The sequence below is a fragment of the Hydra viridissima genome, unplaced genomic scaffold (assembly GCF_058129835.1).
Source record: "Hydra viridissima isolate aposymbiotic clone 2 unplaced genomic scaffold, HvirCarnegie_v1 scaffold_14, whole genome shotgun sequence".
Taxonomy (NCBI): domain Eukaryota; kingdom Metazoa; phylum Cnidaria; class Hydrozoa; order Anthoathecata; family Hydridae; genus Hydra; species Hydra viridissima.
In genome coordinates this window covers 3,695,556-3,708,286 of record NW_028324313.1, presented here as the reverse complement: position 1 = coordinate 3,708,286, position 12,731 = coordinate 3,695,556, and the positions used below count along the sequence as shown (strand labels likewise).

Here is a 12,731-nt window from a genome sequence, read left to right as displayed (position 1 = left end):
AGCTGATTTTTCTCGTCTGACTTCCCAAAATTCTTGAAACAAAGTTATGAACGATGAAATACTTTTAACGTTGAACGTTCCGTTGCAGTTAAGAGTATCGAGCAGTATTTTTTATTACGATTGGAACCGTTTAATACTTTTATTAAAATGTCGCAACTATGTTTTATATGTAGTAAACTTTTAATAGCAAGTGAAACTGTTGTTGTTGTACGTGGAAAGAAGACTTTGATTCATACAAGTGTTAAAAGAAGTGACGGGTTTTATGAATACCTGAAAGATCTGAAGTCTGTAACGATTCATGTGGTGTGCCGTAAAAAGTATACTCGAAAGAGTACTATTGTTGCAATAAAAAGACAGCAAGATATAGATCAAGTCAGCACATCTGAAAATAGTCCACCTCGTACCAGAGCGCGCGTAAGTGAATCACTTTTTTGTTTAAAAAGATGTTGCTATTTTGCGGCGATGAAGCAAACGAGGAGGCCGAGAAGAAGAAAGCAAAGAAAGTTCAACGTAAAAATTCATAAAGTTGCGACTTGAATTTAAAGAACCAATTCTGAAGGTAGCATGGAATCGTTTTGACGAGGAAGCAAAAAAGGTTACTGCACGCATTGAATATGAATTTGATTTAGTTGCTTCTGAGGCTAAATATCATAATACCTGTTATAATTCTTTCTTGAGACCAACCAATGGGTGTAAAATCGGTCGTCCTCAAGATGAATCTACAAATGTTGCGATGTAAGAACTATTTAAATACATTGAAAATAGCGATGACTGTCAGTTTTCATTAGAAGAACTAAAAAATATTTGCAAAAATCCACATTTAGATAACAGAACAATTAAGACACGATTAAAGTTGAAGTTCGGTAATAAAATTATTATCACTGAAAAACCGGGAAAATTAACGTTTATCTGTTTTTTTTGACAATCAAAGCGATATTCTTAACCAAGCTTGGTATGAGAAGAAAAGCCAAAATAAAGAAGGAGAACAATTTCGAATTTTAAAAACTGCGGCAGCAATCATTCGAGAGGACATTCAATCATTGGTATTTGATAATACCAATTATCCCTTGCCTAGTCAAATGTTTGAAGATATTAACAGCGATATTCCAGAGTCATTGACTTATTTTTTAGAGCAAGTTATTTTGAAAAATAAACGATCTAAATTAGAACATTTAAAATTAGTTTGTACAAGTATCAGCCACAGCATTATGTCTGTTTTAAATCAAAATTGCAATTGGGTCTCTCAGTATTTTTCCATCGACGGTTCCAAACTTGTTATACAAATCTTTTCGTCTTTTGGTTTATGCGCATCCTACAATGACACTTTGATGTATGAGGATAATCATAAACCTACAACATCTGCTTCTTCAAGTCAACACTTGTATCGAGTATATTATCAAGTTCAAGTATGGCTAGGCAATCAACCCATCTGACTGGGGTTGGAAATTAGTAGATAGGGGAACCTGTTGTACCTCTGACCACTTTTTGTTTCCGGGCGTTTTTTTGCTCGACGGTTGAATCAATTTATACCATTCAAAGTTAATGTTATTCTCTTATATTTTGCGCAAAAATTATACTTTTGACTTTTTTCTCATTCAACCAATAAGTATCATTTTTGAGCGTTTTTAAAAAAGTACTCAAATAGTCAATGGTACAACATGTACGTTGTACCTTTGACCGAGGTGTGTTGTTCCTTTGACCGTAATGTTATTAATAAGTTCTTATGAATTATTTGGACTTTTAATAAGTAATCATGACATATTACAGCTTTGCTATATGTTATAAAGAAATTTCTAGCCAACCACATGTCAATAAATGCTTATATAAAACCATTTTGTAAGAAATTAAAGACACAGCCGCAGCAAGTTATAACCAAAAAACATTTTTTGATGGTCTAAAGTAAAATTTTGTTTCTTGTCACTTTTATATTACAATTTCAAGTAAAACGTTTTGTTGTAATTCAATTTATTAATTTTGCTTTGAAAAATAACTACTAACTGCAGCATTACATAAGTCTCCCTTAGTTTGGATTTTTTGATACATTTTGTTTTGTATCTAGTCTTGTACAAAGGGTCATTCATTGTCCTTGTACTTAGGGCCGTGTTTTAAAGTAACACCTACGGTCATAATCCTTATGATTTTGCTTTTTTGTTTTTTTGTAGTAAATAAAAGAAAATGACATCAATTATCAGTACTATTTCGATTTAGTCACATTTTTTTCAGTTGGATGCTATTTACATGGGACGGTTCGGGTTAAGATTGGAAACTTCAAATGTGATTGAATTGTACAAAATGTTTTTAATTAAGTTGTTACTCTCTTTTAGATAATTTAAGAGCAAAAATATATTTCTATAACTTGCTATACTTGCAATTAGAAATGAACTCATTGTACCTAAGTTTACCGATTTTAAAACCCTTTTACTTGGCGGAGTTTTATATTTTAAGTAATTATGTCGATATCAATAGGAAGTAATTTGTATGATATGATCATACAAAAAATCTGGCCCTAAGTAGATTAATATCCCCTAAATAGGTTTTTAACTTAGAAACCTCTTAAAACCCAACCAAAACTATTTTTAGTTGTCAGATTCATTTAGATTTGACCATAATGCTTTTTAGAGGAAATCTTTTAATGCAGACAATGAAAAATATGAAAATAAAATATATTATATTAAAAAACATTACTGTACAGTAAAAGATGTCAGATCAACATCAAACATAAGATACTGGCGTCTAGATGATCCATGACCAACACTTGGTGATGGAACTTTCATTATAATATCTTCAAGTTCTACATCATAAACATTGTCATCTTCTCGTATAAATTTATTGTCTCCTGATTTCTTAAGATACTTAACTTTGTAAACTAAACCAACAACTTCAATAACTTCTGCCACATAATGTCTAGAGTATTTCTTTTCACTTAACTTGACAAGTAAGAAACTTCCTGAAACAATTTCACTATTTTCTGATTCATTGTCAAGTATATTTATTCCAAAATCAATTTCATCAAAACTTTCATTAGTTAAACTTGTGTCAGAATGTTGATTAAAAATAATCTGTTTTGCCATGGATTTTATTTGTCTTGAAAAAGGTTTTTGACATTGTTCATTATTAGATTTTGAATGTAAAATAACTTTCATTTCAGGTGTATCAGTTAAAATGCGTGATTTTCCCTTACGTCTTTTTGAAATAGCTGCCTTTCTTAATTTGGCTTTTGGGTGAGGTCGTATTATTTCAGGTGAAACAATTTCCAATGTTGATGGTAAATTGCCAGGAGTGGTTTCAACCTCATTGCTATCATTAGAAATGCAAGTTTCAGTATCCACTATTGGCCTATCAGTAACAGTTGCAGCTAAGAAGTCAATATCAGTAAAAATATTTTCATTAAAGGGAAAAAACCCAGTACATTTAAAACTGTTAACAATATTAATCGGTACAAAAGCATGAGGATAAGCTTGACCAACAAGGTAAGATATATCATAAATTGTAACTGGTTTACCAGCATTTCCTGGTGATATCATCCAATTATTCATGGCATTATTATAAAATATTTTAAATGGACCAAAAACACCACGATCAAGGGGTTGCATTTTGTGGGTTGTGTGAGGATGAAATGTCATTAAAATTATGCCCGATCTTTTAGCTAATTCAATAATAGAAATGTTAACATGACTTTCATGGTTATCCATTAACAAAAGAACTGGTTTTTCTACCGAAGGTCGTACATTACTAATAAAATGCTCAAGAAACTGCAGAAAAATGACTTCATTTGACCATCCAGACTTATTAGCTGCTCCTACACTTCCAGGAGGAGCACCATTCAACATGTAGTCCTTAAATTTTGCACGCGGAAATACAAGTAATGGTGGAATGCTACTTCCAGTAGCATTAATGGCTGCAATCATTGTTACATTATTGCCTCGTTCTGCACTAGTCATACTTCCTATTTGCTTTTTGCCCTTTGGGGCTAGGATTTTTGGTGGTACATGAACTGTGGTAATTCCTGTTTCATCGCAATTCCAAATGTTTGATGGCTCAAAATGATAACGTTCTAAAACATTTCTATAATTTTTAAACACAATTCTTACAGTTTCTTTATTGAATGCAGAAGATCTACCAAGACTTGTTGGCTGCGGTTTACGTAGGGATAACTTATCATTATATCTTTTCCGAAAATCTCGTAGCCATTGTTCACCAGCACATTTATTCTTTATCCATGAAGTTTCAATTTTTTTATGGTTTGCTAAAGCATACTCATATGCAAAGAATCTGATTTGCTTTAATGTAAGCCCATAATGCATATTTGCAGCATCTGCCAAGTATTTTACCAAAATTAATTCTTCTTTTGTTGAGAATACTTTTTTTGGTTTCTTATGTGAATATGAATACTGGGTTCTTCCAGATTTTTTAAACTGCTTTAACTGATATATCAAAGTTGATTTTTTAATGTTGCAATGTCTTGCTGCTTTACTTAGACTCATTTTTTGTTGAAGAACAAAATTCACTGCATCAAACATATCCTTCTCGCAAATCTTCTTACGAAAAACACCAACCTTACTCCTTGGCATTTTAAGATTAAAACATATTAACAGAAATGATTATATATTTATTTGTTCTTACTTCCTTATTGCTGTACAGAAATCAAGTACAACTATATAATCAACTTAATTATCAAGCTGCTACAGCTGCCAACTAACTTAATTATTAAAACTGATTATCAAGCATTATAAGTACATAAAAATATACATTCCAATAATGGATTGTGTGTCAAGTGTAAAATTTACTCTTATTTATCAATAAATTAAATAAAACAATGCATAAGATATAGAAATATATAAAAATATAATTTGTTAATATTATTTTATCACTTATATTATATTTAAAACTTTCAAAATACCAGCAAGAAAGTAATAGTACGCTTTTCGCTGATTTTTACATGCAAGAGTACAGCTGTCTGATAAATTTGATGAAAAATTTCATAAAAGTGTCCTCTTTAAGTTCGCAAAAAATTAAAGCGCAGTACAAACCAGTCAAAGGTACAACGTCCTACGCTGGTCAAAGGTACATGAGATGGGTTTCTTCAACAATTATCATCTCAAACCCCATTTAGGGTTAGAAATAATTATTTAAACTTTTCCATAATAAAAAAAAGATGTTGGTTAATGTAAGTAATATCATAAATTAGCCAAACAACTATTTATGACAGTTTTGTTATTAAAATAAGATAAACATAAATATTTACTTTTTAAGAGCTAAAACTAATAATTTCTTGTGGATCAACACAATCTTCCCCAACCATGATATTTTAAGGTAAAAAGAGTCGTCATGGACTAATATTTCAAATGGCACTTCAATTTTTTGCAAAATGATAATAGTCGGCCAATATGACAGAGTGACTAAAGGTACAACGTGGTCAAAGGAACAACAGGTTCCCCTAATACATTAGAGCCAATTGACACTTTACTTCCACCAGCTCCGGAAAGACTTCTCAACACCCTCTTCTGCAATTGCAAAAAGGGTTGTAATGCAAAATGTAGCTGTAAAAAAGTCAGGTTATTATGTTCATCGGTGTGTACTAATTGCCGACGCCAGTCTTGCTCCAACGTTGGATCAAATAAATAAATGATGATTTTGATGCTATCAATGAGGAGACAATTGATGTATCTTTTTCACATATCCACCTTGAAAAAGAAGATGACTACGAAGAAGAAGAAAGCGAAGAAAATGTATATAATATATCACAATAATACGAATATATAATACATAATATGCATTTAATAATATATAATAAATGCAAATATTATATATATATTATTTATATGTATATTAATTTTGTAATATTAATATTATATTATATGAATATTAATTTCGTAATTTCACAAGAATTGAAATGTCTTTTCTAGCAATGTATCTTATATAAAATCGCCATATACTTAATATATTTTCGCTATATATTTTCTCACAATATATTCTTGCAATATCTTCTCGCAATATATTTTCGCAATCATATTAATATCTCAGGAATAACGATTCTTATAAAAATGTATAAAGGGAATTTTATTAAATACTTTCATGATGCAATACTTTTGTTAGATCTTTATTATGATAAAACTTATTATTAATTGGAAAAAAAGAAAAAACTATTTTTTTTAACCTTTAACCTTTAATAACTTTTTTTGCAGATATGGGGTCGGTGCCACCGACTCGGTGGGGACTTTTAATATTTTATTTGTAATAATATACTAAAGGTATGTACCAATTTTCAGCTTTATGCGAATTATTGTAAATTGAAATGTTTATTTTGACCGGATTAAAAACTACACACAAAAGTTTTGTGTTAAACCTCTATTGTTCCCCCAAATGTAAGTTTTTTGACTTTTCTTATGTGATATTCGGAAAATAAAAATTCCACGCATGTTTTCTTTTCAGTTTAAAAATATATCTTTTCTCCCAACAAAATTTTAGAAACAAAATGGAACTGCATTGTCGGGGAATCGAACCCCGGTCTCCCGCGTGGCAGGCGAGAATTCTACCACTGAACCAACAATGCATACATAAATATAGAGTACAAAATATATAAATTGTAAATTTAATATTAAACTTTAAGCTGAAATTTTGTCTCGATCAACAGATTTTTGCATGATACTATGTAACAACATGACTAATCCACTTTTTGTTTTTTAAACTAGTTAAGCATGTATTTTGTCGGCTAAACTCCTATTCGACATCTTCTATCGAAGAATTAGGAACTGAAAAATAAAAATTAATTCTTAATTTTTTCGTAGGTAAGTTTTTCGTAGGTTAGTATTTTCCTTTACATATTGGTATGAAATGAGTTTTTTAAGAAAACCAAGCTCGTTTTAAATTCGTTTCTAACCCAAAATCTGCTGTGCTAGTTTGCCTTTACGTAGTTTAGTAACTGAAAGTTTTGTCACTAGCAGACAGGTTATTTGCACTGTGTGCATATATTTGACAAACAATTTCCACTAACAGGTTTCTTACAGCTTGCACATACTGTTGATATGAGTTTATGTTTGCAGTCTGTTTTGATCTGACATCTCAAACGCGTTGATGATTGTAAACTGATTTAAGAAATATTTGATTCTCTTAGCTGTTCAAATAAAGTGTAAAGAAACTTTTGTCTATAATTTTTTCGTTCTAATAGCTTTCTTAAAAATGATCCATTTACTCCGTTCAAGTCCAAAACAGCGGCCAACGTCTGCACGCAGATTTTGTTCACATTTGTCGACACATTGAATCTAACATATCAACTCCACATTTATTTGGATTGCAGCAAAAAATCTCCTCTGACTTTTTCTTCCCATCACTTTGTTTAGCAGCTTTATGAAGAGTTGATGATAAATAACGTTTTTCTTCTTCTTCGTGTGATTCTTCTTCTGCAAAGAAGAAGAAATCGAGTACGTGGCAAAGTTGCTTTAAAAGCTTTGTGGCCATATTTTTCAGATAGGAGTTTTACATGAAAATTTCTTGTATTCATACATCCTCGAGGATCCTAGACAGAACACGACTCTGGGCCTATGTTAGTAACAGGCCAGTACTGACGCGAGTCAGGCAAGCTTCTGGCGAGTAGTTGTATGCCACTGCGACAGCATTTGTTATTGGGCTAACACTTGCCCGATTGTGGTGGCTACAGAGTTTTGGCAGAATGTCGTTTTGCCATAATCATTACGTCTTTGACTGTTTTCTGCGTTTTTCATAATGATTTTAGAAGCGAAAACAAAGGTTTACAAGATATATTTTCGCAAATTTCTTGCGTTTATGGTAGTTTTTTATTGTGCTACTATTACAATACGTATATTTAAAATAATAGCAAACGTACGTTTGCTATTACAACAAATTATGTTGATGTTTTTGTAAAAACATCAATAAATATGGTGCAATTAGAATTGCATTTGCTACAACCTAACTCTTACAGTAGCAATTTCTACTGTAAAAGGTTTGGATGCAGTATAATATAAATAATGTAAATTTCACTTATTTTAGCACACATCATTACAGTAATTTCGTATAAAGGTTTTTACGTTAAACAGCCTGAAAACATTCATGCAAGATATTGATTTAATAATAAAACAGAAATGGTGAAAAGAAAAGGCTATTTAAAGGTTAGAAGATAAATCAAAAGTTTTAATCACAATAACTATAAGATAATCAAGCTTATAAATAAACAATTTTTAAAATTATTATATTTAAATACATTCAATATATATATGCATATATATATATATATATATATATATATATATATATATATATATATATATATATATATATATATATAATTATTTAGTTAAGATTAGTTTTAAACTATTTTTAAGTGACCTTGATTGTATCTTCATTTGTACTATATTTATTAAATTATTTTGTCAAAGGTCACTCTCCTCATTTTAGCAAAGCAATATATATATATACACACACAACACACACACACACACATACACACCCTAACATTTACTTTAAATATACAATCTTGGATGAAAATTGTCAAATTGAAAGTGCTTGGTATTTTACTAAAAGGAAAAGTAATGCAATCATTGGCAAAAAATCTCAATTCATTAAGTAACAGAATAAAGTATCGCATTGAAAAACTGGATTGTAAACCGGCCTTTCTCTATCAGAGCTGGTTATCCTGCCCTTTTTTTCCACGGACTCTTCATTTTTTAACCTAAAAAGGCTCTACGATAAAAACCATAAAAACTATAAAAAAAAAACAAAACATTTTTATTTAATGCTTTGTTTTATGAAGCTTGTTGTGCCTCTATCCACGTTATGCGATTGTGTCAGTTCTCTTGCGATTGTGTCAGTTGTGTCAATTTATTTTTTATGAACCAACAATTTTAAAAGTTGTTTTAGTTTTTTTTGAATTCTTAAAATATGGCAACTTTGCAGTTTTGAAATTAAAGTTAAAGCTTGGATCTTCACCAAGTGACCCAGTATCTAAGATAGGAAATAGAAAGATAGGAAAATATTTAAGGTAGAGACCCAATATCTAAGATTGGACCCAGTATCTGAGGGAAGAGATAGGAAAGAAATTTTCCTGACCATTAAAATTTCTAAAATTGGCATTTGAACAGGATCAATCCAAATTACATCGCTTCGTGGTGTTGCCAAATGAAATTACATCGCTTAGTGGTGTTGCCAAATGAAATTACATCGCTTAGTGGTGTTGCCAAATGAAATTACATCGCTTAGTGGTGTTGCCAAATGAAATTCCCTATGTAAACACACTTTTAAAAATGCCTTTGTATGTTATTTTATTTTAATAAATGTATTTCAAAAATGAATCAAGCGGCAAATTTAACATATTACAAAATGAACTTTTAGGGTCTGGTCCTGTAAAATATTCCATTAGGTCACTATTTTATAGTGAATACTTTAATATAATAGCAAATGTAAATATTTGTTAATACAGCGCTCAACTTGAACTATAAATATTTCCAAACGATGCTTTGGATTAACGACATCGTTGCATAACACCATACAATTATGTGAACTGTTATTTACAATGTAATACCAGGATCGCGTAGAATTCTAAAGTTTGGTAAAGAATGATAATTAAATTACATGATGCCATCATGGATTCAGCAATTTGCACATACTACTTTTGTTGCTGGATATCATATTAAAGCGACTAACAATCTTATAATAATTTACTGATTTTTTCTGAATTTTTATATTTTTATCTTATCATTTTGATTAGTATTTAGGAATAGGAGTTAAGGTTAGTTTTAGTCGAACTAAAATTAGTCGACTGAGAATTTAATCTAATTAAATTTAGTCGACTAACTTTTTAGTCAAACTAAAATTAGTTGAATAAAACAAGATTTAGTTGGACTACAAAGTTAGTTGTCTAATATTAGTTGCGCTAAAATGTCAGTCGACTAATCTTAGTTAAACTAAATTGTTAGTCGACTAAATTTAGTTAGATTAAAAAGTTAGCCAATTATATTTAGTTTGACTGAAATGTTAGTCGACTAAATTTAGCTAAGCTAAAAAGTTAGTCTACTAATTTTAGTTACGGTTTTTTCAGTTAGGTTAGTTACAATTTTTAGTTTTGGTCACAACACTTTTAATATTTCAAGAGATAGATAAGATATATGTAATAACAAGAGATAAAGTAATCTAGCAAATAAAACGAGCTTTTCCATCTTTCAAATTTAGTGAAGAGGTTTCAGTCATGGCGTTCTCTATTACAGGCCTATTCATCACACAACCAGATTTTTTTGCGAGGGCCTACTTTTTTACGCTAAAAAAAAAATAACTTTAACAAAAATTAATTTTTAAAAACTAAAACGTATTTTAAATGTATAACCTATTAATTTTTTTTTTATATGAAATAAAAAAAAAAGGAATTACCTAAAGTAATGAAAAAAGTAGATAAAATGCATTGAAAAATTTTTTAGTTTAAAACTTAACGTTTACATAATTATAATTTCACCCATATTAGAATTTACTGTCTGAAACAACAAAATTGATATTTTCTTACAATGATTTGAAAATGGTAACCAAACAAAAAACATAAGTTGAATTTTGTTTAAAAATAGAAAAAAAAGCACTACAACTAAATGAAACTTTTATAAACTATTGTAATATTTTTACAACCATATCATTTAACGCAGGTTCTTTGCCAGATCTTTGTGTGACAGTAGCACATAATTTTTTTTTAAAAAAATGTTGCTCCCTAGATTATTATCATAAAAAAATGATACTCAGTACACGGTCGTTCAAACTCTCTTAATAAGAGACAGGTTATTGTGCGCAAGCGCAATTGGATTATGAAAATTTTAGAACTTTCAAAATGGCTACGGACCTTCGTAACAAAATGAATATTTCTAAAATATATTTGTATATATAAACATGATAAAACAAGTTTATCTTTTAACACAATAGATATAAGCCAAAATTTTATCTATCAGCCATTTATGTATATATATATATATATATATATATATATATATATATATATATATATATATATATATATATAAAAGGCTAATCACATAATACAGTGAAAAATGTTGAAAGTGTTAAAGAAAAAACTAACCACTCTGTTTAGAGCACATTTTTAATCTAATTTGAACAAAATTTCAACTCAAGGAAACTTCAAGCTAATTTTAAAAAATTAAATCTTTAGAGTTGATCAGTAAAAAATTGCCAAACAGCTGAAAACATTGCATCAATATATGTCCTTGATCCTAAAACAGCACACAAATGTTTATTGTAATAGTAAACAATAAAGAGACCAAATATGAATACAAAGCAAAAGTAAATAAACCTGCAAGAGTAAGGAGTGAGAAGAGAAGTAATTAAAATTAAAAAAAAAAAAAAAACACATGAAAAACTTAACAATTCTTGCTATTGGTTTGCCTAAGCAAACGAGTAGCAATCAAACCCAATTCAGAAGGTAAAAAGTATCAAAATGTAAAAGAAAAAATGTATGTATGTAATGTAATGTATGTATGTAATGTATCTGTGTGTACATATATATCTGTGTGGGTGTTTATATGTTTATTTACAAGAAGAAAAAATTGAGTGCTAAGATCTGATAAAAGTGTTAAATACTATAAAAACTCATCTAAATTTTAAAAAAATAATTACTTTATTTCTACGCTCAGAAAATTAGATTATGTGTTTTTAAAAGTGTAAACAAATCAGCATATTCAAGAATGTTAATTTATTTCGAAAAGCGCAACTTTAAACTTTTTGATATAATCTTTATCTTATTTGAATCATTATCTTATGCAACTGAGATATGCTTATTATGATTTCAGTTTTAAAAAGAGTTTAAAATGTTGATTTATATGGAAACATATATAAGTGATCAGTCAACTAAATAAAAAAATTCGTTGCTATGGACCGTAGCCATTATTAAAATTTGACTTTTTTTAAAGTTACTACTGCGCTTGCGTATAATAACTTGTCGCTTATGAACGACCGTGAGTATCATACAATTATATTTTTCCATATCCAATAAATAGCATTCTGATATTATCATAAAAAAATTATTTAAAAAATTTCTGCAGACACGATCTTTAATTATTTGAAAAATCATGAAATAAAAGAATGTCCGTTGGCAAGAATTATTTTTGATCCACCACAATCCAAAAAATTTAAAAAATTGACCATATTTCTAATATTAGAATGTTGTTTGATCTAAAAGTTCAAATTCACTTCTTTCTTTATAATTTCGTGTAACATCGTGCCAGCATTTTGAACAAGTGACATTTTAACATCTTTAGTAATAGAAGATTTCAGATCTTGCAAGTTATCAAGAACTTCACAACTGTCTTCAGACAATTTACATTGGCATTATGCACAATGATGATCACATTAAAATTGTCAAAAGTAAAGATGCATGTTTGATAAGTAACTTTTCAATGTTGAAAATCAAGCATGATGAAGTATACTACTCTTTTTCCTGGTGATTTCCATGGTGATTATGGTAATTTCCATGGTAATGTAAATTAACAAAGAAGAATATAATTTTGAGTAGTGTTAAGTAAATGTCTACATAAATCTACCATGTCATAACAAGTTTGATGTGTATAAGTTGCAGTATCTTTAGAAAGCTGTTTAAAACATTTACCTTGTGAACCTGCCATTTTACGAGCCATACCACAAAATCATTCTCATACGATTATATAATGCTCTTGATGATGAAAAATATACAAAAGAGCATTTAACTGTCTGATGTATAAATTAAATCTCTA

At 29.4% G+C, this 12,731-nt stretch overlaps 1 non-coding gene across 1 annotated transcript; it reads right to left on the bottom strand.

Moving 5' to 3' along the window:
• Positions 1 to 6,482: 6,482 nt before the first annotated feature.
• Positions 6,483 to 6,553, bottom strand: Trnag-gcc (transfer RNA glycine (anticodon GCC)). Its single transcript has one exon. It is a non-coding gene; the product is annotated as a tRNA-Gly (tRNA).
• Between the last annotated feature and the right edge of the window lie 6,178 nt (positions 6,554 to 12,731).